Below are 26,644 nucleotides of genomic sequence, written 5' to 3'. Positions count from 1 at the left end.
GAAAGGTAGTCAGGCATAATGGCCACAAAGATAAAAGGCTTTCCAAGGAGTTCACAGATGGGTAATTTAGGAGGAAAACTAACTTTGAAAACTAAGGGCTGTGGTTAAACATGGAAAGTGAGCTGTACGTGTACAGCCACTCTACCAAACCTTTCCATATCCCTTTGGATTGTTTTCACTTAACTATCACTAAAGCAAATGTATTAAGGTAAAAGCTTCCCAGATTGAAGAATATTTGGGTTTAAAGAGGTCGCGTCCTCTCCCCATTCCCAGAAGATCATACCATAAAAGTTTTGAAAGCCTCAGCCATGCTCAAGAACTCGTACCTTTAAGAGGTCTTAGACAATATCACTGGCACCTTCTTTTAAACCACGGCCACCAGAAAAATTCAACTAAAGAAATAAAAACTCCTTCCCAAACCCCCTCTGCACTTAGGCCAATTAGATAGATAGATAGATAGACAGACAGACAAACAGACAACCACTCAACCAACCTTAGCTCTATAAGCCAGCATTTCCCAAAATCAGAATTGGTAGACCCCTGTATCAAAATAAATTGGAGGGGGTGAGTGAGTCAATGATGACTATGTTGGGGACAGGAAAAACAACAGTACCAATACCAATGACAATTAAGGAAGACCACGAAGTCTTTTCTAAGATGAAGACTTTGACTTGGACACACTGAAAGTTTTAGGAGGCAGAAAGACAACTAGGTAAGATGTCTAGCTGGTAAAGAGTAAGAGCCTTAAGTGCAGAAAAAAGCATGAATGACAGAAACGTATATTTCAGAGCCATTTAATCAGTGGTGAAAGATGAGAATGGCTGAGCAATCTTAATATGCACAAACTATTGATGACAGCACAACTGCTAAAAACATAAGTCTTTGGATACAGACACTTGAGCACGCAAGTAAGAAGTTGAGCCAGGGAGAAAGAAAAATGAGGTGCAGCTCAAGAGACAGAGGGAAAATACAGTACAGTGAAAGCAAAGAGTTAAAATTTTCAATGTAAACAGAATTTGATGCACTGTAATGAATGAGCACAATGAGAACAGAGAAAATGCTAGTCAATGTATTTGGTGAGTATGAGAAATCAGTAACCCTAGGGCAATTAGTTTTCAGTATTTGGGGGTAAACATTAAATTACAAGTAGTGAAAGACCAGAGAAGTTACAAGAAAATGGAGACGGCAAATGAAAACCACTCCAAGAAGAGTTGAAAGCAGCTATCATTGCCTTTTTTTGATTAAAAAAAAAAAAAAAAAAGGTCTCTATGTCTCCCAATCTGAAATCTCCAACACCTCAAATACATCAATTCACTCACTTTATGAAATAGAACCTTAGGCATTAGCAATCATATGTTTAAACCTCCCAACAAAGTAAGTTATCTTTGCTGTCATGGGAAAGTCAACATTTTTTAAGCATGCTTTTGGAATAGATGGCAACCAAAATGAATATGAGAGGGCATTTTTTGGAAGATAGTTTCTAAGATTTTTCTCTACACATTCAAATTAAACATGTATTAGATATTAACAATCCTGTACGTGGTTCTATAGAACTCAAGCCAATAGTTCATACCAGTTTTTTAAGATTTTTTTAATGTTTATTTTTGACAGAAAGAGATAACAAACAGGGGAGGGGTAGAGAGAGAGGGAGACAAAGAATCCCAAGCAGGCTCCAGGCTGCCAGCACAAAGCCCTACATAGAGCTTGAACTCATGAACCATGAGATCATGACCTCAAAATCAAGATTCACATACTTAACCAATTGAGCCACCCAGGCGTCCCTTAAAGATTTTATTTGTAAGTAATCTCTACACCCAACGTGGGGCTGGAACTCACAACCCCAAGATCAAGAGTCACATGCTCCACTGACCCAGCCAGCCCGGCGCCCCATCAATAGTTCATGTTAAAAAGGAGAGTGATAATTTAAAATACTAGCATTTGGTAATGGTAGCAAAGCTTTCATCTAAGGACATCAAAGCAACTCTTAAACACCTATTAATTATAGTCATTCTGAACTGTCCTGTTTGCTGCAGCAGAATACAAGCATGAACATGATCACCTTCTACCTGAATGACACAAAGTATTATTTAAAACATTTGTGTTTAATATTCAATAATTATGATAAATGGGGGTATAACAACAAAAGTTGTTTTGGATAAGTACTTCAAAATGAAAAGTAAAATCTTCTCAACATGAACTTCAGTAACTGTCATCCAGAAAAATTCAGAAGGCCAGAATAAACTTTTTTTATTCTACTAAAGAAAAAAATCTATTAAACAAACTACAAACACTGTAAAAAAATACAACAAAAACACTGTTTTCAGCTACTTTAGATATACTTGATGTTTAATTCAAAAAGGAGGTAATAAGGCAGAAAGAACTACAAAATGGGAGTAGAGGAACAGCCAGAATTTAGTGTACCTACAATGTGACAGGCACAGTACTGGGTTCCTTAAAATGTTATTCTTGGTTAACTGTCATAGCAATCCTATGACACAGTCACTATTATTTTTAGCTTACAAACAAACAAGAACACCAGAGTTTCCTCAAGTTCATATAGCCAGTAAAGGGCAATGCCAAGATTCTTGGCCACGCTGGTCTGTCTCTGAGCTGTGAAGCTGTCCTACTCAGCACAGTACCTACTCTAAGAAGCAAGTGATCCAGGTTAAAGTACTAACATTTCCACAGATCTAGGCTTCAGTTTCCTTTTCTATAAAATGAAGAGAGTAAACTCAATTATGTCTATAATTCTAGGTTATTATAATATACTAAGAGGTAGAATTATTTAGATTCATGCTTAAAGATACTTACCAATCACTTGTATACATTTTACTAGGTATAGCTCTAGACTATCAGCTTTCATTCTATGCTTTTCTTGAGTGTTCTATCAGAAACTTAAAAAAGATCAACATAGGGGGTACCTGTCTGGCTCAGTCAGCAGAGAATGCAACTCTTGATCTCAGGGTCATGAGTTTAAGCCCTACATTGGGTGTATAGCTCACAAAAAGAGAGAGAGAGAGAGAGAAAGAAAAAAAGAAAGAAAAAGATCAACATAGGAGAGACAGAGCAGATACCAAGACCTCTTTCCCAAAAGAAAAGAAATACAAAAAAAGAAATATATAAGACAAATGATGCTTAAGAAATTACAACTTTTTTTTAATGTTTATTTATTTATTTTGTGAGAGAGAATGAGCATGAGCAGGGAAGAGGGACAGAGGGAGAGGGACAGAAAATCCCAAGCAGGTTCCAAGCTCAGCGTGGAGCCAGACACAGGGCTTGATCCCACAACCCTGGGATCATGACATGAACTGAAATCAAGTCAGACACCCAACAGATTGAGCCACCCAGGTGCCCAAAAAAATTACACCTTGATAAAAATCCTAAAACAAAGCCTTTTAACATAAAGCTTTTAAATTTATGAATCTTAATGTGTTTTCATCATCAAAAGAATAACCAGAGTTCATTTATTAATTGCCAGCATTATTTATAAGACTTTGACACTTTGACTTTAAGACAGTAAAGACTGAGGTTCTTTGGAAAAATGGCAGATTCTACATCTGGGGCAGGAAATGTAAAATGAGCCTGGAACATCTTATCCCAGATATGATGGTTAATTTTATATGACTCCTTGACTGCCAGGATGCCCAGACATTTGTTCAAACACTATTCTGGGTTTGTCTGTCAGGATGTTTCTGAATGAGATTAACATTTGAAATTGTAGACTAAGTAAAGCAAATTGCCCTCCCTGATGTGGGGAGCCCTATCCAATCATTTGAAGGCCAGAATGAACAAAAAAGCTGACACCCTCACAAGTAAGATGGAATTCGTCCTGCCTGACAGACTTCAGGCTGGTACACTAGTTTTCTTCCTTCCTTCAGACTAAAACCAAAAAACAACACTGGCTCTTCCTGAGTCTTGAGCTGGACCAGAAATACATACACCACTAGCTCTCCTGGGCCTCCAGATGCTAAGCACAGATCTTGAAACTTGTGAGCCTCTAAAATTCATAAGCGAATTTATTATAATAAATCTCTTTCTATATATATGCATATATCCTTTTGGTTATGTTTTTCTAGATAATACAGACTAATATACCACAATGCAGGAAAGTTATCAAAGACTATTAGGGCCATGTCTAGAGGACTCAAGAGTTAGCTTAAAGAGACTCCAACTGACTAAAAGATGGGACAAACTGAGTATCTTTTAAGTCTATGAGTTCACAATGACACTTGAAAAATTTTTTTTTGCTGGTCACCTGTATCCAAAGGTATCTTTTATCCTAATGCTAAGGAACCAATTCATTATTTTGATAACTGGTAAACAAAGGAAAAGGATCAAGCATTACTTATCCCACTTTTTCTAAATGAACTGTTCCTTCAAGTAACTAGATTAATTGAGGACAGGAAATATCCTCTTAGAGAAATATTATGGATAATAAATGAGGGTAGAATGATTAAAAACTGCCACCACTTCACAAGTCCTAATAAATTATTAGATCTAAACAGTGATCACGAATGGCTACCGGTATCACCAAAGAGAGACAATCAGGCAATTCCCTACTGTCTGACAAAAACAAAAACAAAAACCCTAAGTCTGATCTAGTCCCTAAATCTGTGTTGTTCACTACAGGAGTCACTAGCTCCATGTGGCTACTAGGCACTTGCAATTGTAGCTAATTCTAATTGAGATGTGATATAAGTGTAAAATATACACCAGATTTCTAAGATTTAGTACAAAAAATGTAAAATACATCAATAGTTATGCTGGCTTCATGTTGAAATAATATTTTGGATATAGTAAGTGGGATAAAATATATTAAAACCAATTTCTCGGGGCGCCTGGCTGGCTCAGTCAGTTAAGCGTCTGACTTCAGCTCGGGTCATGATCTCATAATCTGTGAGTTCGAGCCCCGCGTTGGGCTCTGTGCTGACAGCTGAAAGCCTGGCACCTACTTTGGATTCTGTTGTCTCCCTCTCTCTCTGCCCCTCCCCGCTCACACTGTCTCTCTCTGTCTCAAACATAAATAAAAACATTAAAATAAATAAATAAATAAATAAATAGCCAATTTCTCCTGTTTTATGTTTTTAAAGTGGATACCAGAAAGAATTCAAATTACCAATATGTGGCTCAAATTTATGGCTTTCTTTTAATTTATACTAGACAATGCTGCTCTAGATCTAATTAACAATTTTTATAAAATAAATGTGACAGAAGAACATGTTGAACACCATCCCAGAGATGGAGTTACAAAGATCCAGCCTGCAAGAATCTCTAAAAAAGAAAAGACCCAGTCTCTTCAACAACAAAACAAAATTGCAAGGAAAAAAAAAAAGAAAAAACAGAGTGAGATGGAAAGGGAATGTGTAGATTTGAAAAGACATAACATCAGGAAGGAGGCAAAAAGTCTCTTCATCACAGCTTTTCTTTCTTTTTTTTTTTTTTTTACATTTATTTATTTCTGAGAGAGAGAGTCCAAGCATGGGAGGGGCAGAGAGGGAAGGAGACAGAAAATTGGAAGCAGACTCCACACTATCAGCACAGAATCTAACATGGGACTCGAAGTCATGAACTATATGATCATGACCTAAGCCAAAGTTCAACGCTCAACCGACTGAGCCACCCAGGTACCCCAGCTCTTTGACATTAAACTGGAAAAGACAAGAAAAGAAAAGGTATACAGATCGGGGAAAAAAAAAGAATAAAAACTGTCCATCTAAGCAAATGACATGATCATCTATGTAAAAAAATCCACAAGAATCAGTAACAACTCCTGAAATAAATGAGCAAGTATAGCAAGGTTGCAGAACACAGGTTAAAATACAAAAGTCAACTGCTTTTCTATATACCAGCAATGAACAAGTGGAATTTGAAATGAAAACACAGTAACATTTATATTAATACAAAAAAAAAAAAAAAAAAGATGAAATACTTGGGTATGAAACTAACAAAACTGTATAAAACCTACATGAAATAAACTACAAATTCTGATAAATGAAACCATAGAACTAAATAAATGAATGGAAACATATTCCATGTTCATGGATAGGAAGACTCAACATTAACAAGATGTCAGTTCTTCCCAATTTAATCTACAGATTCAATGCATCCCAATCAAAAGCCCAGCAAGTTATTTTGTGGGTATCAACAAACTCATTCTGAATATTTATTTCATGGAGAGGCAAAAGACCAAGAAAAGCCAACATAATATTGAAGGAGAACAAAGTTGGAGGACAACTGCTGCTACCCAACATTAAGACTTACGATAAAGCTACAGTAGTCAAGACAGAATGATATTGGCTAAAAAACAAATACAGCAATGGATCAGAATAGAGAGCCCAAAAATAGACACCCGGAAATATAGTCATCTGATCTTCGACAAAAGAAAGGAGTCAATAAAATTAAGAAGAGTCTTTTCAACAAATGGTGGCTGAACAAACAGACATCAAATATGGTAAATCTCTACCTCTTCTATTCAATTTTGCTGTGATCCTAAAACTGCTCTAAAGAAATATTTTTTTAATAATAATAATATATTTTTTAAATACTTATGAGACATATTAACCACTTGCAACATATAAGCCTTATTTGAATCGCAACTTAAAAACAGTTTAAAAAAAAAATTGTGACTGGGCGCCTGGGTGGCTCAGTCAGTTAAGTGTCCAACTTCAGCTCAGGTCATGATCTCATAATTCGTGGGTTTGAGCCCCTGCGTTGGGCTCTGTGCTGACAGCCTGCTTAGAGCCTGGAGCCTGCTTCGGATTCTGTGTCTCCTTCTCTGTCTCTGCCCCCCGCCCCCGCCCCTTGTGCTCTGTCTCTCGAAAATAAATGTAAAAAAAAAAAAAAAAAAGAAATTCTAATAATCAGGAAAATGTAAGCATTAATTGGATATGAAATAACGACTTTTTTACAGTAATGATATTAGTACAGTTATGTTTTAAACTTTTAAGAATTAGTTTCTTTTAGAGCTATATACTGAAATGTTTACAGATAAAATGATATTCTAGGATCTGTGTCAAAATAATATGGGGGTAGAAGCGCCTGGGTGGCTCAGTCAGTCAAGTGTCCAACTCTTGATTTTGGCTCAGGTCATGATGTCATTAGTTTGTGGGGTTGAGCCCACATCAGGCTCCACACTGACAGCACAGAGCCTGCTTGCGATTCTCTCTCCCTCTTAGCCCCTCCCCCCTTTCTCTTAAAATAAATAAACTTTAAAATCATAATAATATGGAGGTAAAAATAATATGGGAGGGCAGACACAAGGGGATACAGGTGAAACAAACTGGCAATGGACTAATAATTTTGTAGTCCTGGGACAGGTAAATGGGAATCCATTACACTATCCTCCCCAGTTATGTAAAACCACAGAATTTGAGTTAAAAAGAACTTTGGAGGGGTGCCTGGGTGGCTCAGTCAGTTAAGCATCTGACCTCAGCTCAGGTCACGATCTCACAGTTCAAGAGTTCAGGCCCAGCATCAGGCTCTGTGCTGACAGCTCGGAGCCTGGAGCCTGCTTTGGATTCTGTGTCTCCATCTCTCTCTGCCCCTCCCCTGCTCAAGCTCTGTGTCTCTGCCTCTCAAAAATAAATAAATATTTTTTAAAAAAGAAGAACTTTGGAAATCAGAGAATGGTAAACGTGAGCGAAAGAAATGGAAACAAAGCCAAAAATATCTGAGTTTGTGACCTGGATAAAAAACTTTGAGTTTCAGTTTTTTCATCTATAAAAATAAGTATAAAACACTAAGCACCTTACACAGGGTGGCTTAGCATTAAGTGGAATAACACATACAAAAACATGTATTTCCTTAAAAAGCCAACTGTATCCTAAAGTATTAAACAAACACAAACTCAACTGGCCTAATCTCATTTTGAAAGTGAGAAAAATTTTTTAAATCCTCATAAGTCTACATGCAATTTGCTCCTCCTTCCTAAAACCATCCCTTTATCCCCAGTAACCATCACTTTATCCCCAGAATATACTGTATACAGTGTATCCCAGTTTTATACAGAAGACACTCTACATATTCCCCATGCTTAAATGGTGACTTATTTTAAGATGAAAAGAATTTTACAAACTTACCACTCACCAGCTAGTGTTAGTTACTACTACCAGTTATTTGGTGATTTTTAGAGTTCCAAATAGACACACTTCTTTTGGCTAACAGGTGGTACTTATTACTTTTGCCATTAAGAAATAGTTCAATGAGGGGTGCCTGGGTGGCTCAGTCAGTTGAGCGACTGACTTCAGCTCAAGTCATGATCTCACAGTTTGTGAGTTCGAGCCCCGCGTCGGGCTCTGTGCTGACAACTCAGAGCCTGGAGCCTGCTTCGGATTCTGTGTCTCCCTCTCTCTCTGCCCTCCCCCGCTCATGCTCTGTCTCTCTCTGTCTCAGAAATAAACATTAAAAATTAAAAAAAAAAAAAAAAAAAGAAAGAGAAATAGTTTAATGAGCTTCCTTTCCAACCCAGGCCCAGCAGAATGGCTCCCGCAAAGAAGGGTGGAGAGAAGAAGTGTCATTCTCCATCAACGAGTAGCGACCAGAGAATACACCATCAACATTCACAAGCGCATCCATGGAGTGGGTTTCAAGAAGCATGCTCCTCAGGCACTCAAAGAGATCCGGAAATTTGCTATGAAGGAGATGGGAACCCCAGATGTGCGCATTGACACCAGGCTCAACAAAGCTGTTTGGGCCAAAGGAATAAGGAATATTCCATACCATATCCGTGTGCAGTTGTCCAGAAAACATAACGAGGATGAAGATACACCAAACAGGCTCTATACACTGGTTACCTATGTACCTGTCACCACTTTCAAAAATCTACAGACTGTTAATGTGGATGAGAACTAACTGCTGATTGTCAAATAAAGGTATAAAACTATAAAAAGAAATTGTTTAATGAGTGTTTGCTATTAAAAGTAGCCCTGATATTCACATCCCAGAGAAAGCTAAATCACTTGATGCCAGTTCTTTACGGATTTCAAGGATGTCACACATATTTTAGTTAAAATTTATTAAAAATTTCTTTCCTCAGGGTGCCTGGGTGGCTCAGTCAGTTAAGCATCTGACTTTGGCTCAGGTCATGATCTCATAGTTTGTGGGTTCGAGCCCCACGTTGAGCCCCATGTTGAGCTCCACGCTGGCAGTGTAGAGCCTACTTGGGATTCTCTCTCTCACCTCGCTTCTCTCTCTACCCCTCCCCCACTTGTGTGTACATGTGCTCACTCTCTCAAAATAAATGAATAAACTTTAAGTAAAAAAAAAATTTCTTTTCTCAATTTTTTTAAGTTAAATACCTTAGGAAAGAATAACATATTTAGGCAAAAACAACCTAATAGATGCTGCAACATTTGTACAATGGTATAAAATCATTTCTGTCAATGGTTATTTTGGGATGTCAAATTTTAGATACTTACTTTGGTCACCTCTATATAGTCTAAAGTTTTCTATATAATGAAGCATTTTTATGATGGAAAAAAAGCTTTGTATAAATATAGAATAAGAGAGGACTTCATTCTATAAAGGGACATGGAAACAATAATGAATACTAAATTGTTCTGTAGTTACTAATGTAACTTCATTAAATGAAAATTGCTATGCAAAAGAAGTTAATAGGTCTCAATCAGTTGGTCATCAATTAATAGTAACTATTTTTAATAGAAATATAATATTTTAATAAAATTTTATAAATTTTTAATATTAGTGTCCAGTGGAAAATTTTTAAATTTTGAGGTAACATTTATGTAATTGAAGAGTTCTGAAAATAGTTACAATGACATTACTGTTCTGACCTCTGTTCTCATATATTATCTTGGAGAGCCATCTGAGGCCTCAGAAGAATGAGGGAATGACCAGGAAGCTCAGACAACAGGAATCAAAATTTACAAGTCCCAACCAAGAGTCAGGAGTCCTGCCTGTGTAACTCAATCTGTGGTTCAAGAACCACATTCAAGAAATCAGCTGGTGTGCTTAATAAAAAATCAGACTCCCCCAAAGCCTAACCCAAAAAGACTGAATCAGAATATATATGAAAGTATCAAGCCACATAACAGCACTTCACTAAAGATTATTTTATTTTCTTCCTATAAACCTTAAATAGCTTCCCCCAGCCCATGAAACCATCTCACATCATTTAAATAATTCCAAATATCTCATCTTGCAAAGTGATCCTAGTATCTGGTTCTGCCTCTCTTGGCAACAGGATGCATCCGCAGACCTGGGATCCTTCTGGCTTCAGTTAACACCAAGGGACCCAGGGCTGCCTACACCTAAGTGGGGCCGACTACAAAGAGCTTCTACCTTGGGATTAACAACTCTGCTCAGGAGCTTTCATGTCCATCTTCTAACCTGGAAGTCTCTGAATTTTGCACTGCCTACAACTCCTAATAGTATTAGCAGATTTCCTTCTCCTGGTAGCAAACCTAGCTATTTGTTCTGCCAGTGACTCAACTGCAGAGTGTTCTGTCAGTGACCAAATTGTATAGTGATAAATCTTCGAAGAAGTGCCTCAGATTAATTACAAAGGAGGCCTCCTTCTCTTACTTTTTATCTCCTTGATAACAAAACTACCTTCCACACTTCATATCCCTGAATTTCAACTCTATACTCTCCCCCAAATTCCTGACATATAAACTGTTTTATTTCACAATCAACATCTATTTGTGTTTTTTGTTTTTATCTTAATTTTATTGTCAATGTTGTCCATTATAGATAGAATTTTAGATATAAATACATCTTCTCTCTAACGAGGACATTTCCATTCTTCGTTTTTAACCTATTCTCAAAAGCTAGAAAACACTACAGTACTGTTTCAGGTTACAGCGTATTATTTATGAAAGAAAATTTTTAAAAAATTTTTAACGTTTATTTATTTTTGAGAGAGAGACAGAGCATGAACAGGGGAGGGGCAGACAGCTAGGGAGACACAGAATCCGAAGCAGGCTCCAGGCTCTGAGCTGTCAGCATGGAGCCCGATGTGGGGCTCAAACTCATAAACCTTGAGATCATGACCTGAACTGAAATCAAGAGTCAGACACTTAACCAACTGAGCCACCCAGGCACCCCTATAAAACAAAACTTTAAAAGGGTGGAGATATGTAGTTGATTAAACTACTAAAAAATTTAAAATACCAAACATTTTGATTTGATCATATGTACATACTATATTTTTATTAATATTCATTAATAATGTTTATTTTAGGGTCACTTGGGTGGCTCAGACAATTAAGCCTCTGACACTTGATTCTGGCTCAGGTCATGATCTTCATGGTTCATCAATTCAAGCCCTGTGTCAGGTTCTGCATCAGCAGTAGAGAAACTACTTGGGATTCTCTCTCTCTCTCTCTCTCTCTCTCTCTCTCTCTCTCTCTTTGCCCCTTTCTCTCTCTCTTAAAATAAATACATTTTAAAAAATAAGAATAATAATGTTTATTTTAGGCAAGTGTTATAAACAATTCAATATTATTATACAGAAAAGGCTAGTTACTACATCCAGTTAGTCATTTAAGACTGTATTAATCACACAGGAAACTTTCTGGCAGGATTCCTAATCTCCAATATTTTAACAGAAAGTTACATATGTTGAACTTCCAGTTAAGTGAATATATCAGGTTACAAAGCCATATATATATATAGGTGAAATGAAGTTATTTTAGGATAAGAGATGATTTATTTCAATTTTACATTTACTTATATTTTCTAAATTTTCTTTAAGGTATCTGAACTACTTCTGTAATAAGAATAACACAAGCTTTTCTTTTTCATAATTTTCAATAGCCATCTCTCCAAACAGAGGAACAATTCTGTTCCTGGGCGCTCACAACACTTTTACTCCCTACACTTCAAAATGTGGCTAGTTTAAAAGAGCTAATGTTGGTTTAATTGATCTCAGCCTCTGTCCTATTTCAGACAACTACTCAAGCAGTTTTATAGTTACGTTTGTTTCGTTGATTCATCCACTTAATCAAACATTTTATTAAATACCCATTCAATGTTAGGCACTGTCACATCCTGGCTTCCTAATGAGTCTTAAGGTAACTGTCTGTTGACATCTTTCTTTTCTTTTATTTTATTTTTGAGACACCAAGAGACAGAGCATGAGCGGGGGAGGGGCAGAGAGAGGAGACCTAGAATCTGAAGCAGGCTCCAGGCTCTGAGCTGTCAGCACAGAGCCCGACACGGGGCTAGAACTCACGGACCGTGAGATCATGACCTGAGCTGAAGTTGGACGCTGAGCCGACTGAGCCACCCAAGCGCCCCTGTTGACATCTTTCTTGACGAAACAGCATACATAGTTCTCATTCACACTCAGGATGCACTATAATTCCATAGAGATCGAGTAAAAAAATACTGTATCTACATGAGCAAAACACCTTTTATTGCCACCATTAATACCTTGTCCAATCTGAAGCAATGTTTCAGGTTGAAAGTTATTTCATACAGTCACCCACTAACTAGCCAGGAAAAGTTTACCTCTCTCCAAACCCCACCTAAAAATTTTGCCTTTTTTACATTTTCAGATTAACTTACACATTGATACATTCACATGGATGCTAATAACAGCCTGCAAATTATGAGATATTCAGTTAAATTATAAAGATTGTAGACCCTTCTTTCTTGGGTATAAACATAAGACAGGCATATTTATGCAGAAAAATGTTTAAAAGAATAAACTTTCTGTTTGGAAATGCCACTAAAACCAAGCATGAGGAAGACTCAATAATATAAAATTGAATCAAAAAAGTCTTACCACCAGATTCAGAAAAATACAAACTAGTAATAGCACCATACAAAATTAGGATTAGGTGTGTGGTACATTTTTTTGTTAATAATCTTTCACTCAAATGTTTCTCTAACTGGTATACCTGGGATGTGGTCTGGGAGTATAATGAACCTAACTCTAACTCTCCTTGAACTGATGTACAGTAATGCCAGTACACAGCTACTTTTGGAGGTGATATTTGTCTTCTGTTTCCTATTCCTCCATCTTTTAATGTGTGTGAAAAACTGAACTGCGTTAGAGAAACATACCAAATCACGAAATAATCTAACAAGACAAAAATGAAAGCTTTATTTAAAAACTAATTTAAAGAAGACAACACTAATGACCTTACAGAAATAAAAAAGGTTATAAGGGAACACTATGAACAACTGCACACCAACAAATGAGACAACCTAGATGAAATAGATAAATTCCTAGAAACACACAAACTATCCAAATTGACTGAAGAATAGAAAATTTCAACATATGTATAACAAGTAAAGAGACTGAGTCAGCAACCTCCCAACAAAGAAAAGTCCAGGACCAGAAGGCTTTACTGCTGAATCCTACCAAACATATAGAATAGAATTAATGCAATCCTTCTCAAAGTCCTCCAAAAAACAGAAGAGCAGGGACCACTTCCTAACTCACTCTACTGCGCCACCCTGATAACAAAGCCAGACAAAGACATCACAAGAAAACTACAAACCAATATTCTTTATGAATACAGATGGAGAAACCCTCAGTGAGATACCAGCAAATGAAATCCAGCAACACAGTAAAAGGATTATACTCAACCAGTAGAATTTATCTCAGGAGTGCAAGGGCAGTTCAATATATGTAACTAAACAATGCATTAGACCACATTATTAAACGAAAGGAAACACAGCACATGATCATTTCAATTGACACAGAGAAAGCATTTCACGAAATCCAACACCCTTTTGTGAAAAATACAGACTTGGAATAAAAGGAAACTTCCTTAAACTAAGAAAGGGACATTTGTGAGAAAACCCACAGCTAATATCATACTCAACAGCAAAAAGTGAAAGCTTTCCCCCTAAAATTAAGAATAAGACAGGAATGCCCACTTTTGCCACTTCTATCCAATATTGTAGTGGAAGTTCTACCCAAAGTAATTAGGCACGAAAAAGAAATAAAAGGCATCCAAATTGGAAAGGAAGATACAAACTCTCTCTATTCACAGATGACTTACATTAAAAAGTTCTAAAGAAAAAAAACATTCTTAAGAACCCACATTAAAACTATTAAAGCTAATAAAGGAATTTAGCAGTGTTGTAAGAAGATCAAACAAAACTCAACTGTATTTCTATGCATTAGTGAGGACCAACCCAAAAAAGAAACTAAGAAAACAAGTCTATGTATGATAGAATCAAAAAGAATACTTAGCTATAAATTTAACCAAGTGTATGAAAGACATATACACAAAAAAGTATAAATATTACTGAAATAAAGATCTAATAAATGAAAAAAAAAAATCCTGTGTTTATGAGTTGAAAGACTTAATACTGTTAAAACGGCAATACTCCCCAAAGTGATCAAAGGATCCAATGAAATCTCTATTAAAATCTCAACTCTCTTTTTTGCAGAAATGGAAAAGCTGATCCTCAAATTCATTTGGAATTTCCAAGGGCCCTGAATAGCCAAAATAATCTTGAAAAGAACAAAGATAGAAGACTCACAATTCCCAATTTCAAACCTTACTACAAAACTAAAGTGATCAAAATAGTGTGGTACTGGCATAAGGACAGACCAATGGAATAGAACTCAAAGTCCAGAAATATGTCCAAACATCTATAGAATAGAAAAGAAAATCCAGCAATAAACCCAAACATGTATAGCTAATTCAATGGCAAAAGAAGAAACTCTTCAACAAACGGTGCTGAGACAACTGGACATCCACATGCAAAAGAATATGGGAATGCAAGCTGGTGCAGCCACTCTGGAAAACAGTATGGAGGTTCCTCAAAAAACTAAAAACAGAACTACCCTACAACCCAGCAATTGCACTACTAGGCATTTACCCAAGGGATACAGGTGTGCTGTTTCGAAGGGACACATGCACCCCAATGTTTATAGCAGCACTATCAACAACAGCCAAAGTATGGAAAGAGCCCAATGTCCATCGATGGATGAATGGATAAAGAAGATGTGGTATATACACACAATGGAGTATTACTCGGCAATCAAAAAGAAGGAAATCTTGCCATTTGCAACTACCTGGATGGAACTGGAGGGTATTATGCTAAGTGAAATTAGTCAGTCAGAGAAACACAAAAATCACATGACTTCACTCCTACGAGGACTTTGTAAGAGACAAAACAGATGAACATAAGGGAAGGGAAACAAAAATAATATAAAAACAGGGAGGGGGACAAAACAGAAGAGACTCATAAATATGGAGAACAAACTGAAGGTTACGGGAGGGGTTGTGGGAAGGGGGATGGGCTAAATGGGTACGGGGCACTAAGGAATCCACTCCTGAATTCATTGTTTCACTATCTGCTAACTAATTTGGATGTAAATTTTTAAAAATAAAATTTAAAAAATAAAAAAATAAAGTATAAAAAAGATGTGGCATACATACAATAGAATATTACCCATCCGTAAAAAAGAATGAAATCTTGCCTTTTGCTAACACATGGATGGATCTAGAGGGTATAATGCTAAGTGAAATAAGTCAGTCATGGAAAGACAATACCATATGATTTCACTCATAAGTGGAATTTAAGAAACAAAACAAATGAACAAGAGATACACACACACCAAAAAAAGAAAAAACAAACAAACAACAACAACAAAAATCCCTTTTAAATATAGAGAACAAACTGGCAGTTACCAGAGGGGATATGGGTGAAAGAGGTAAAGGGGATCAAGAGCACACTTACTGTGATGATCAGTGGGTAATGTACAGAACTGTGCAATCGTTATATTGCACACCTGAAATTAAATATAGCGCTGCATGTTATTACACTTGAATGTAAAAGAATAAATTAATTTTTAGAAAAGAGAAAAAAAAAGAATAAAGCTGGAACCCTACCCTCACCCTATATACAAAATTTATCTCAAAATGAACCAATAACCTAAATGTAACAGCTAAAACTGTAACATTCTCAGAATAAAAACAGGGGCAAATCATCACGACCTTGCATTTGCTAACAATTTGGGTGGTTTTTTTTTAACGTTTATTTTTATTTTTGAGAGACAGAGAGAGACACATCATGAGCCAGAGATAGAGGGAAACACAGAATCCAAAGCAGGCTCCTGGCTCTGAGCTATCAGCACAGAGCCCACCCAACATGGGGCTCAAACCGATGAACCATGAGTTCATGACCTGAGCCGAAGTTGGACACTTGATTGACTGAGCCACCCAGGCGCCCCAGCTAAATGTTTCTTATTAGACATACTATCAAAAGTACAAGCAAACAGGGGCGACTGGGTGGCTGAGTTGGTTAAGTGTCCAACTCTTGATTTTGGCTTAAGTCACAATCCCAGAGTTGTGGGATCGAGCCCTGCACAGGGTCCATGCTGAATGTGGAGCTTGTTTAAGATTCTCCCTCTCCCTCAATCCCTCTCCCCGACACATGCATGCATTCTTCCTCTCTCTCTCAAATGAAATGAAATGAGATAAAAATAAACAAAATGACTTTAAAAAGTATGAGCAAACAAAAGAAAAAAATAGGTAAAAGTGGACTTCATCAAAATAAAAAAGTTCTACACATGAAACGATATTGTCAAGAAGTTGAAAAGACAACCGTAAAGGAGAAAATACTTGCAACTCATATATCTGATAGAGAATTAATACCTAGAATATATACAGAACTCTTACAACTCAACAACAAAAGGACAAGCAACCCAGTTTAAAAAAGTGCAAAAGACCAGAATAAACATTCCTCCAAATAAGGTATACACATGGCCAATACACACATGAAAAGATGTTCAGTATCATTAGTGATTATGAAATGCTAATCAATCTACACTGGCATACCATTTCACACTAGTTACAATGGCTATGAAAGAAGGAAAGGAAAGGAAAAGGAAAACAAAAAGGAAAAGGAGAAGGAAAAGGCACCTGGGGCCTGGTTTAGTCAATAGAATATGCAACCCTTAATCTCAGGATCATAAATTAAGCCTCATGTTGGGCACAGAGCTTACTTTAAAAAAAGAAAAAGGGGCACCTGGGTGGTTCAGTCGGTTAAGCCTCCGACCTTGGCTCAGGTCATGATCTCGTAATTCATGAGTTAGAGCCCCACATCCAACTCTGTGCTGACAGTTTGGAGCATGGAGCCTGCCTCAGATCTTGTGTCTCCCTCTCTCTCTGCCCCTCCCCTGTTTGTGTGCTCATGCTCACGCTCGCTCTCTCTCTCTCTCTCTCTCTCTCTCTCTCCCTCTCAAAAATAAACATTAAAAAATTTTTTTCTAAAGAAAATAACAAGTGATTGACAGGATGTAGAGAAATTAGAATGTTCATATGTTGCTGGTGGGACTATTACATGGTACAGCCAGTGTGGAAAATAGTTTGGCAGTTCCTAAGTAATTCCTATAGAATTAGCATATGATCCAGCAATTCCAACAACATCCAAAAGAAATAAAAACAGATATTCCAACAAATATTTGTACACAAATCTCCATAACAGCACTAGTGACAAACACCAAAAGATGAAAACAATTCAAATGCCTACCAACCAATAACTGGATTAACAAAATGTGGTATGTGCATACAAAAAAATATTATTCAATCGTAAAAAAGGAATGAAGTACCAATATATACTACAATTTGGATAAACCTTGAAAACATTATACTAAGTAAAAGAAGCCAGACACAAAAGGTCACAAATTGTATGATTCCATTTATATGAAATGCCCTAAATAGGTAAATCCACAGAGACAGAAAGCAGATAGGTGACTGACAGCAGCTATAGGTAGGCAAGAATGGGGTGCAACTTAATAGCCTTAATAGGTTAACTGCTTAATAGATTTCTTCTGGGGTTATAAGAATGTTTTGAAACTCAATACAGCTGGTAGCTGCACAATATTGTGAATATAATAAATGCCGATGAAATGTACACTTTAGGAATGCCTGGGTGGCTCAGTAGATTAAGTGTCCGACTCTTGATTTCAGCTCAGGTCACAATCTCATGGTTTGTAAGATCAATCCCTATGTCAGGCTCTGCACTGACAGTGTGGAGCCTGCTTGGGATTCTCCCTCCCTCTCTCTCTGCTCCTCCCCCACTCACATTTTATCTCTCTTTCAAAATAAATTAAAAGAAAAAAGAAATGTACACTTTAAAATGGCTAACTTTATATTATGTGGATTTCACCCTGGTAAAAAGAAAAAAAAGACAATTTACACAAATCTCCAGTTGACAGTTCGTAAGCATGATAAAAATGAAAAATCATTATATCAGAAACTGTGAAACTTTCTCTCTTTCCCTCTGTCTCTAATCTTCTGAACCTGGTTTAACACCAAGGACATCCATAAAACATATTAACTTACTCTGTATTACTAAAATAGGGGCACTTTATTTACTTACTACATTTTTGCCTAATAATCAATGAAAGAGGTAGGTTAAAAAAAGAAGAAGAAGAAGAAGAAAAGAAGCTAGGTCAGTTTATCACATCATTTGCAGTTAACAGTTGAAATAAATGAAAATTAGGGGCACCTGGGTTAGTCAGTCAGTTGAGCGTCTGACTCTTGATTCTGGCCCAGGTCATGATCTCAGTTCAGGAGCTCAAGCCCACCATCAGGCTCCATGCTAACAGTGCGGAGCCTGCTTGGGATTCTCTCTCTCCCTCTCTCTCTGCCCTTCTCTTGTACTCTCTCTCAAAATAAATAAACTAAATAAGAAAATATATGAAAATTATTTTCAATTAACATTATATTGGTTGGAATCATATTTTGTTTTTATATTCGAAACATGATTGTTTTAAAAAAAACATGTTATATATACCTAACAAGATGACTTAGTAAAGGATACTTCAGGTGTTACACACATTTCTTGGGACTCAAACTGACTCCTAAGTAAAAATTAAAGGGGCCCCTAGCTGGCTCAATCAGGGGAGCATGCAACGCTTGATCTCAGGGTCATGAGTTCAGGCCCCACGTTGGGTGTACATATTAGTTAAAAACAAAATCTTTTTTAAAAAATTTAAAACATGCACATGCATACAGTTTGTTTTCTCAGGGCTTCAACATCTTTGGAATATAGCACTTCAAACTGCAAAACGAAATAAACTTAGAAAACATCTATGGACGGACATAGAGTACCAAAATCTAAATCAACTCAAATTTGCATTTATAATGCTACACTAAACAATAAATCAATGGTCATGTGTAATAAAATAGGTAGTGAAACCATAAAAGTTCTCAGTGGTATATTGAATTTTTAAATATTAAATAAATTAATACCAGTTTGGCAAGTAGAATGACACCTAAATTATGCATTCTCCTGGGATAAAGCTCCTTTAACTAGACAAAGCTGGGATTTAGGGAAAATTCTCATCTCTAGATCTGTGTGACAGAGGAGTCAGCAGGCAACATACATAGAATAGGGTCTTACTGGCCCCGGTTAAGTGGAAGCCTACACTCGTCCTAAACCCATGCCCTGCCACCTAGACTCATGGAAGATGCCACCGAGATCTCAAGAAGATGCCACCGAGATCTCGAGAGTACTTGGCCAACGCATTGTTTAGTGGGCATCTAGAAAAAGGTAGTCTGTTCTAGTTTCTTTTCTTCCCCACTGCCCCCCACATGGGGGCAGAGTACTAGAAAACAAAGTATCTTTGCCTGGAAACAGTCTCTAGACAGACTGAAAGGAAGAGAAGGAAGCAAATGTACAGCAATGGTGAGCTGAGAAAGGAGTCTAGACTATAAACATATTTAAATATGGCAAAAATTAAAACTGCTGAAAATACTTAAATCCTCCTCAAACATTTCCCAAAAAAGATAATAGGAGAGAAAAAAAAATCTCTAATGTATCAATCCTTGGTTTTAATGTATTAAAAATGTGGGCAGTATCTAATACTAAATGTTTTTTTGTCACAGGAGAAACATTCATTCATGGTCTGCAATCAATACCATTTTATCCATGTGAATTTCCAAAGGTTGTGGAGAATGTCAATCCAGTAGCATAACAGACTACCTGTCTCAGAGAAAAAAAAAGTCTTGTGAACAGAGTCCTAGAACGAAAACATTGATTAGCTGCTCACACAGGGTTGTGCTAGTAGCTAGCTGCATGGTCATGTAATCTTGTGAAAATAATAATAATAATAATTTTAAGGCTGAAAATAATGTGAAAATATATACATTATAAAGATGTAGTATCAGTGGTGACTAACTAGCCATGTTTCTAAAATGTACTAAAAAATTCGTGCCCCAACATTAAAAATATAAAGAGATAATTTAAAAAGAGCCCACAATGCCCAGAAAATTGTGTGGACTGCACTTACAAACTGCTTTCTTTTGACGTGGCCCATAAAATGTGAACAAGGTAAACTTAAGTTCCACCTAGACTCTTAATATAGCTAATTTCAATTGCTTTCAATAAATGTTTCTCCTGAAATCAGTGCTCCTCAACTAAACACTGAAGAGTAGAAAGATAAAGTGGCAAATGAGGAAGCAAATCCTCACAGAAAGTTTAAAATTTTTAAAGAGTTGAAAGTAAAAAAACACTAATGAAGAACATAAACAAGCTGAATTTAAAAGCTTTCTCTATGTACATTCCAAATTTAGAAAGAAATGTAAGCCAAATTTATAAAGAATGTTTTCAAATCAATATAAAGTATTCAGGAAAATTGTTTTGGGGGTACAGATAACTAAATATATCAAGTGTCAAAGGCAATATCCATTTCTAAAGACTGAAAATACTGGGGCACCTGGCTGGCTTAGTCAGTGAAGCGTGCAACTCTTGATCTCAGGGTCATGAGTTCAAGCCTCATGTTGGGTGTGGAGCCTACTAAAAACAGAAAAAGAAAGAAAAGAAAAGAAAAAAAAACTAAAAATATTAATTACTATGATCATATTCTTGCTATTTATACAGACTGACACATAACATACCTTTTTTTCTCTTTTAGAGCTCCAACCTTACATTTCTTCATGAAATTAAACACTAAAATCTTCCACAAGAATATAAATTTTTAGATTTTAAACTTAAGATTTATAATGAGATAAGATGAACAAAATGAAATGTTTATTTTAAAACATTATTGAGGCACCTGGGTGGCTCACTTAAGCATTTGACTCTTGATTTCAGCTCAGGTTGTGATGCCAGGGTCGTGGGATCGAGCCCCACCTGCGCTCCACACTCAGCGTGGATCTTTAGATATTCTCTCTCCCCTTCTGCCTCTCTCTCTGTCTCTCACACACACACACGCGCGCACACACACACACACACACACACACACACTAAGATAAATAACAATAAAAATATTACTGACATTGCATATATGGCTTTTTACCATCTTTTCATTAGCAAGCAGTTATTGAGCTCTTTGTATGTATAAAACACAAACTACAAAAAGGTATCAATGACAGCCATTTCCATCAAGAGGTTTACCTAGCTGAGGAAATAGATAAATAAAACAAGGTAAGGTATATATACAGTGCCTAATGAGAGATTTAAGAGTTCAGATGAAGGAAAAATGCTGGGAAGAAAAATAAATTAACTTAGGTCTTAAAAGCTGAACCAGAAAAGCAGAAGATGGCAGAGTATTTCCAAACAGAAGGAAGCTCTGCACAAAAGCACAAACGTGGAAATGACCTTTCAGTTGCATGAAATAAAAGCTTGCATAGTTGAGAAAGGAAGAGCTAGAATAAGTAACCCCTTAAGCTGACATTAAGGAGTTTGCTTGGAGGGGTGCCTGGGTGGCTAGTTGGTTAAGCATGAGACTCTTTCTTGATCTCAGCTCAGTTTCTGATCTCACAGTTCGTGGGTTAGAGCCCTGTGTTGGGCTACACACTGTCAGTGCAGAGCCTGCTTGGGATTCTCTCTGTCTCTCTCTCCCTTAAAATAAATAAATAAACTTAAAAAAAAAAAAAAAAGGAAGCTACTTGGAGACCCTAGGACAGAGGAGCCAGCTAAGCCACACGTGGATTCTTGCCCCACAGACACTGCGAGATATAAAAAAAAAGTTTACTTGTATTCCATATAGACAATGGGTAACCAATGAAAGTTCTTATGCTTGAAAATGTGTTTTAATTACAAGACAGAATATTGAAACATGTGCACTATATAGTTTACACAACATGCAGGGATAAAAACTTTACATATTTGAGAATTTTTGTATTATTATCTTGCTTTTGTCGATTTACGCAATGAAGCTCCACAAAATAAAATGTTTTATAAGTTAAGTGATTCCCTAACTTCTTATTTTCAAATAAACATATATGTTTAATAGTCTAAGATATAAATTTATTAAAAGCCTTGTATGGGAATATGGAATGGTAGTTAAGAGCTCTGAGTGTGGATCGAGCTGGTGGGAACCCTAGCACAACGCTGTGACCTTGAATAACTGAAGCCTCAGCTTTTTCACTGGCTGTGATATTAAAAGAGAAATGCCAGTGCAGATGCCTCACACACAGTATAGATTTTCCATACAGTAAAGACTCAATAAATGTCGGCCATAATCATTAAAAAGAACCCAGCAGCCCCACCACATGGCTCATCTGAACTTGTGTCAGGGTTGTACTGATCTTCTACTTCCTAAAATTCTTAAACACTACCGCATAGTTAGTAAACACTTCCTGACCAACTGATATGTACAAACCAACCATTTATTACCATGTCAGATGGACAAACGGGTAAATAGACTGCATAGAAGTCTATAAAATACAAATTGTCTTAAGTCAGTTATTTAAAAATAACTTTTAAACTTAGGAAGAATTAAAAAATGATGATTAGAATACATTAATGTTAAAATTCATATTAGCAATGGAATTTTAAAAAATTCTAAGATTTTTTTATTTTTAAACCACTACTCTTCATTCAATGTTTATCATAAACATTTTAATGCCCAATCAGACTTTTTTCTGAGTTCTCCCGGCCACTTCAATTTCCCATTATAATTAGAATAAAACCCATTTAACCAGACCTACAAGAATCTATATGATGTAGTCCTAATCTCCTTCTCCAACATTCTTCACTATAATTCAGCCACTTATTCCCTCTTACTGGAAATCTCTCTCCCTGAGAATTTCATACCATTTTGGATTTCAATTTAATTTTTACTTCCACAGAAAGACTTCTTCTAATCTCTATCTATGGTAACTTCTCCCTTAGTCACTCGGTATTACCTCTTCACCGCAATCAAACGTAAAGACAAGTAGTACTAAGTACAGTAATAATACCTCATGACCCTTCCAACCTGGTCACAACTGACTGCTAAATCAGGAATGGGAGTCTGAACCCAAGAAGAGCCAACTGACAGGTTAGGCAACAGCCCATATGGTAACCTCAGAAATTGAAGAATTATATACAAAGCAGAAACGGAGACTAGATAAACTAATCTGTGTCCTACTGAACAGCTCCCTCCCTTCTATTCTCACAGTTTATGTTGGTCAGCCTCACCAACTGAGAAGTAAACCCTGAATCACCTGTAAAGCACTAGAGCAAAAAGGTATTCATCAGAATCACCTGGAAAGCTTTCAAAAAAAACCACACCAGAATCGACATTCCTAGGAGAGTCTTAAGTGACTCAACAGATTTGACATGTATCCATGAACAAAAAGTTCCTTAGTGGGAGCTGTGGGAATCAGCACCACATGCCAACAGACCCATGAGGAGTCTTGCCCACCCATGCATTGAGGAACAGGCCTACAGATCTCAGTTCTGGCTCCAGATCCTGCAGCGGTCCACAAACTTGCTCCAGTCCCTCTTGGCCACAGTATTAGAGCCCCTGGAGAAGATAGTCCTATGCAATCACCCACAGATGACAGAGTCTTTGTGGAAGTCTAGGAGCCCAGCAGCAAAATTCCAGCATACCACTGAAGCAAAAAAATAAATAAATAAAAATTAAAAAGTCTAGACACACTAGAGAGCGTAAGAGGAAGTCTGACTTTTCCCATGGCACTTGTAGCCCAAGGCAGCACAGCTCAGTACCAAAAGACCCTCCTCAGGGGCACAGGATTGGCTCAGTTAGTAGAGCATATGACTCTTAATCTCAGGGCCATGAGTTCAAGCTGCACAATGGGTGTGGAGCCTACTTAAAATTAAAAAGTGGGGCACCTGGGTGGCTCAGTCGGTTAGGCATCCAACTCTTGGTTTCAGCCCAGGTCATGATCTCACAGTTCATGGAATGGAGCCCCACACTGGGCTCTGCACTGACAACACTGTGCCTGCTTGGGATTCTCTCTCTTCCTCTCTGTTATTTCTCTGTGCATGTGCTAGCACACACTCTTTCCCATCCCCCCACTCCAAATAAATAAATAAACTTCAAAAGAAGAGTGGGGCACCGCACCTGAGTGGCTCAGTAGGTTAAGCATCTGTCTTCGGCTCAGGTCATGATCATAAACCTGACAGTTTGTGAGTTCAAGCCCCTGTCAGCACAGAGCCCAATTCAAAGCCTTTGTCTCTCTGTCTCTCTCTGTCTCTCTCTCTCTCTCTCTCTCTGTTCCTCCCCCACTCATTCTCTCTCTCAAAAATAAATAAAAATTTTTTTTAATTTTTTAAAGAAGAGTGCTGTAAAATTTTTAAGGTAAAAAAAAAAAGAAAAGCAAGAGAAACCTCCTCTGCTCGTGATTTCTCCCACAAGGGAAAATGAAAGGATGTGAATGATCCAGCTGTGCAGGATGCTGCCAGAGGTCCATTTCTCCACTGAGCATTATTCATAATAGCCAAGACATGGAAAAAGCCTTAAGTGTCCATCAAAGATGAATGGATAAAGAAAATGCAGTTATGTATACAATGGAATATTATTAAGCTATTAAAAAAGATGAAATCCTGCCATTTGTGTCAACATGGAGAAAATATGAGGTCACTATGCTAAGTGAAACAAGTCAGAAAGAGAAACAAATACTGTATGATCTCACTTATATGTGGAATCCAAAAACATCAAACTCATAGAGAGGAAAATAATGATTGCCAGGAGCTGGAAGGTGGTGGAAACAGGGAGAGGTTAGTCAAAAAGTACAAACTTCCAGTTATATGATGACTAGGTGCTGGGGATCTAATGCACAGCATGGTGACCACAGTTAACAACACTGTAATGTCTATTTGAAAGTTGCTAAGAGACTAAATCTTAAATGTTCTCACCACAAAAAGGAAATGGTAATTATGTGAGTTGACAGAGGTGTGAACTAACCCTTCTTTGGTAATATATCATGGAATCAAATCACATATACACCTTAAACTTACACAATGTTATATGTCAGTTACACCTCAATAAAGTTAAAAAAAGAATGTGTTTCTGAAAATTGAAAATATTGCATATATTTCCAAATCCCTAAAATAAAAGCTGTAACACTGAAAGTGGTAACTGATCTAAAATAAATGACTCCTTGGATGGTTATAAACAGCAAAGGTTTTATCTTATTCATTTACATATTTCCTACCAGAAATTATTGTTATTCCCTCTTATAAACCAGAAGCCCTAATCTGTATGTAACATTTCACGTAATCTAGTAGAACAAACTTATTCACATAAAGTCCTTAATTATTAATAAATATAGACATTATCTTTTCTATTAAGTTTAAGATATTTATTGAATAACCAGGGGTACCTGGGTGGCTCAGTTGGTTAAGCATCTGACTTCAGCTCAGGTCATGATCTCATGGTTTGTGGGTTCAAGCCCCATGTCAGGCTCTGACACAGATTCTGTGTCTCCTTCTCTCTCTGCCCCTCCCTGACTCATGCTCTGCCTCTCAAAATAAATAAAAATGTTAAAAAGATATATAGAGTAACCAAAATAATTTTCTTTCATATATTCTCTTCACCTCTTCATTAATTTATTTATTTAATGAAGTTTACAAAATTCCTATTTCATGTCAAGACTGTTTCTGACACTGAGGAGACAACAATAAGGAAAGGCAGGCAGGTCTATGTTCTCATGGAGCATGTATTCTAGAGAAAGGAGGCAGTCAGTAAATAGGTAAACAACAAAATAACTTGGAATTGTGATCAATGCTATGACACATAAACAGAACCATTATTTCATAGCCACTCTATGTCCAGTAGAGAAGACAGTTTAAAAAAGGGGGGGCAGGAAAGGCACCTTAAGTAGCTACCAACTGAATTGAGACGTAAAGAATACGAAGAGCCAAGAAAATACTTGGGGGCAGAAATTTCTAGAAAGAGAAAACAGCAAGCACAACGGCCCTGAGTAAAGACCTTACCATGTTAAAAGAATCCGGAAGGAAAAAGTACCAGTTTCATGAATCCTAGTGAACAAGGGGGAGAATGACAAAAGATAATGTAGGATAGTCAGGCATAGGCCAAATCATGCAGGCTATCCATAATCAGAAGCTTAAATACAAAAGAAAATCACTGAAGCAGTAGAGTCACATCTGATTTACACGGCTTTTAAGTTCTAAAACATACTCTTGTAAAGTAAGCACACTACGAAATATAATTAAACACATAAATTAAAGCTAACTTTGTCATCCTGTATTTGGCAAGTTAGTATCAGACAAATAACAGAACAAGGTAGTCAGATTAATCATGTAATCATTCATAAAGCATTTAGTGAGCTCCTGTTATGTGCCAGATGCTACTTTGGGCGCTAGAAATGCAAAGATGATAGTGGTGATGTCACCTTTCAGTCTGACCAGTAAATACAAAACTGAAAATGGTGGTAGCATCCACTCCGAGCAACCCAGTTTTCTTCCTAAAGTCTCAAAGCAGTGGTTCTCTATGCTCTGTATTAGAACC

General features: G+C 36.9%; 1 protein-coding gene and 1 pseudogene across 4 annotated transcripts in view; one reads left to right on the top strand and one right to left on the bottom strand.

Moving 5' to 3' along the window:
- The window catches only part of MEMO1 (mediator of cell motility 1), a 125,291-nt gene that overhangs the window by 79,395 nt on the left and 19,252 nt on the right, over window positions 1–26,644 (bottom strand). The window lies entirely within an intron of this gene.
- On the top strand, window positions 8,478–8,880 carry LOC122216450 (annotated as a pseudogene).

The sequence above is a fragment of the Panthera leo genome, chromosome A3 (assembly GCF_018350215.1).
Source record: "Panthera leo isolate Ple1 chromosome A3, P.leo_Ple1_pat1.1, whole genome shotgun sequence".
Classification (NCBI taxonomy): Eukaryota; Metazoa; Chordata; class Mammalia; order Carnivora; family Felidae; genus Panthera; species Panthera leo.
The sequence above is the reverse complement of the archived record's forward strand: the minus strand, read 5'-3'. Positions and strand labels throughout refer to the sequence as shown.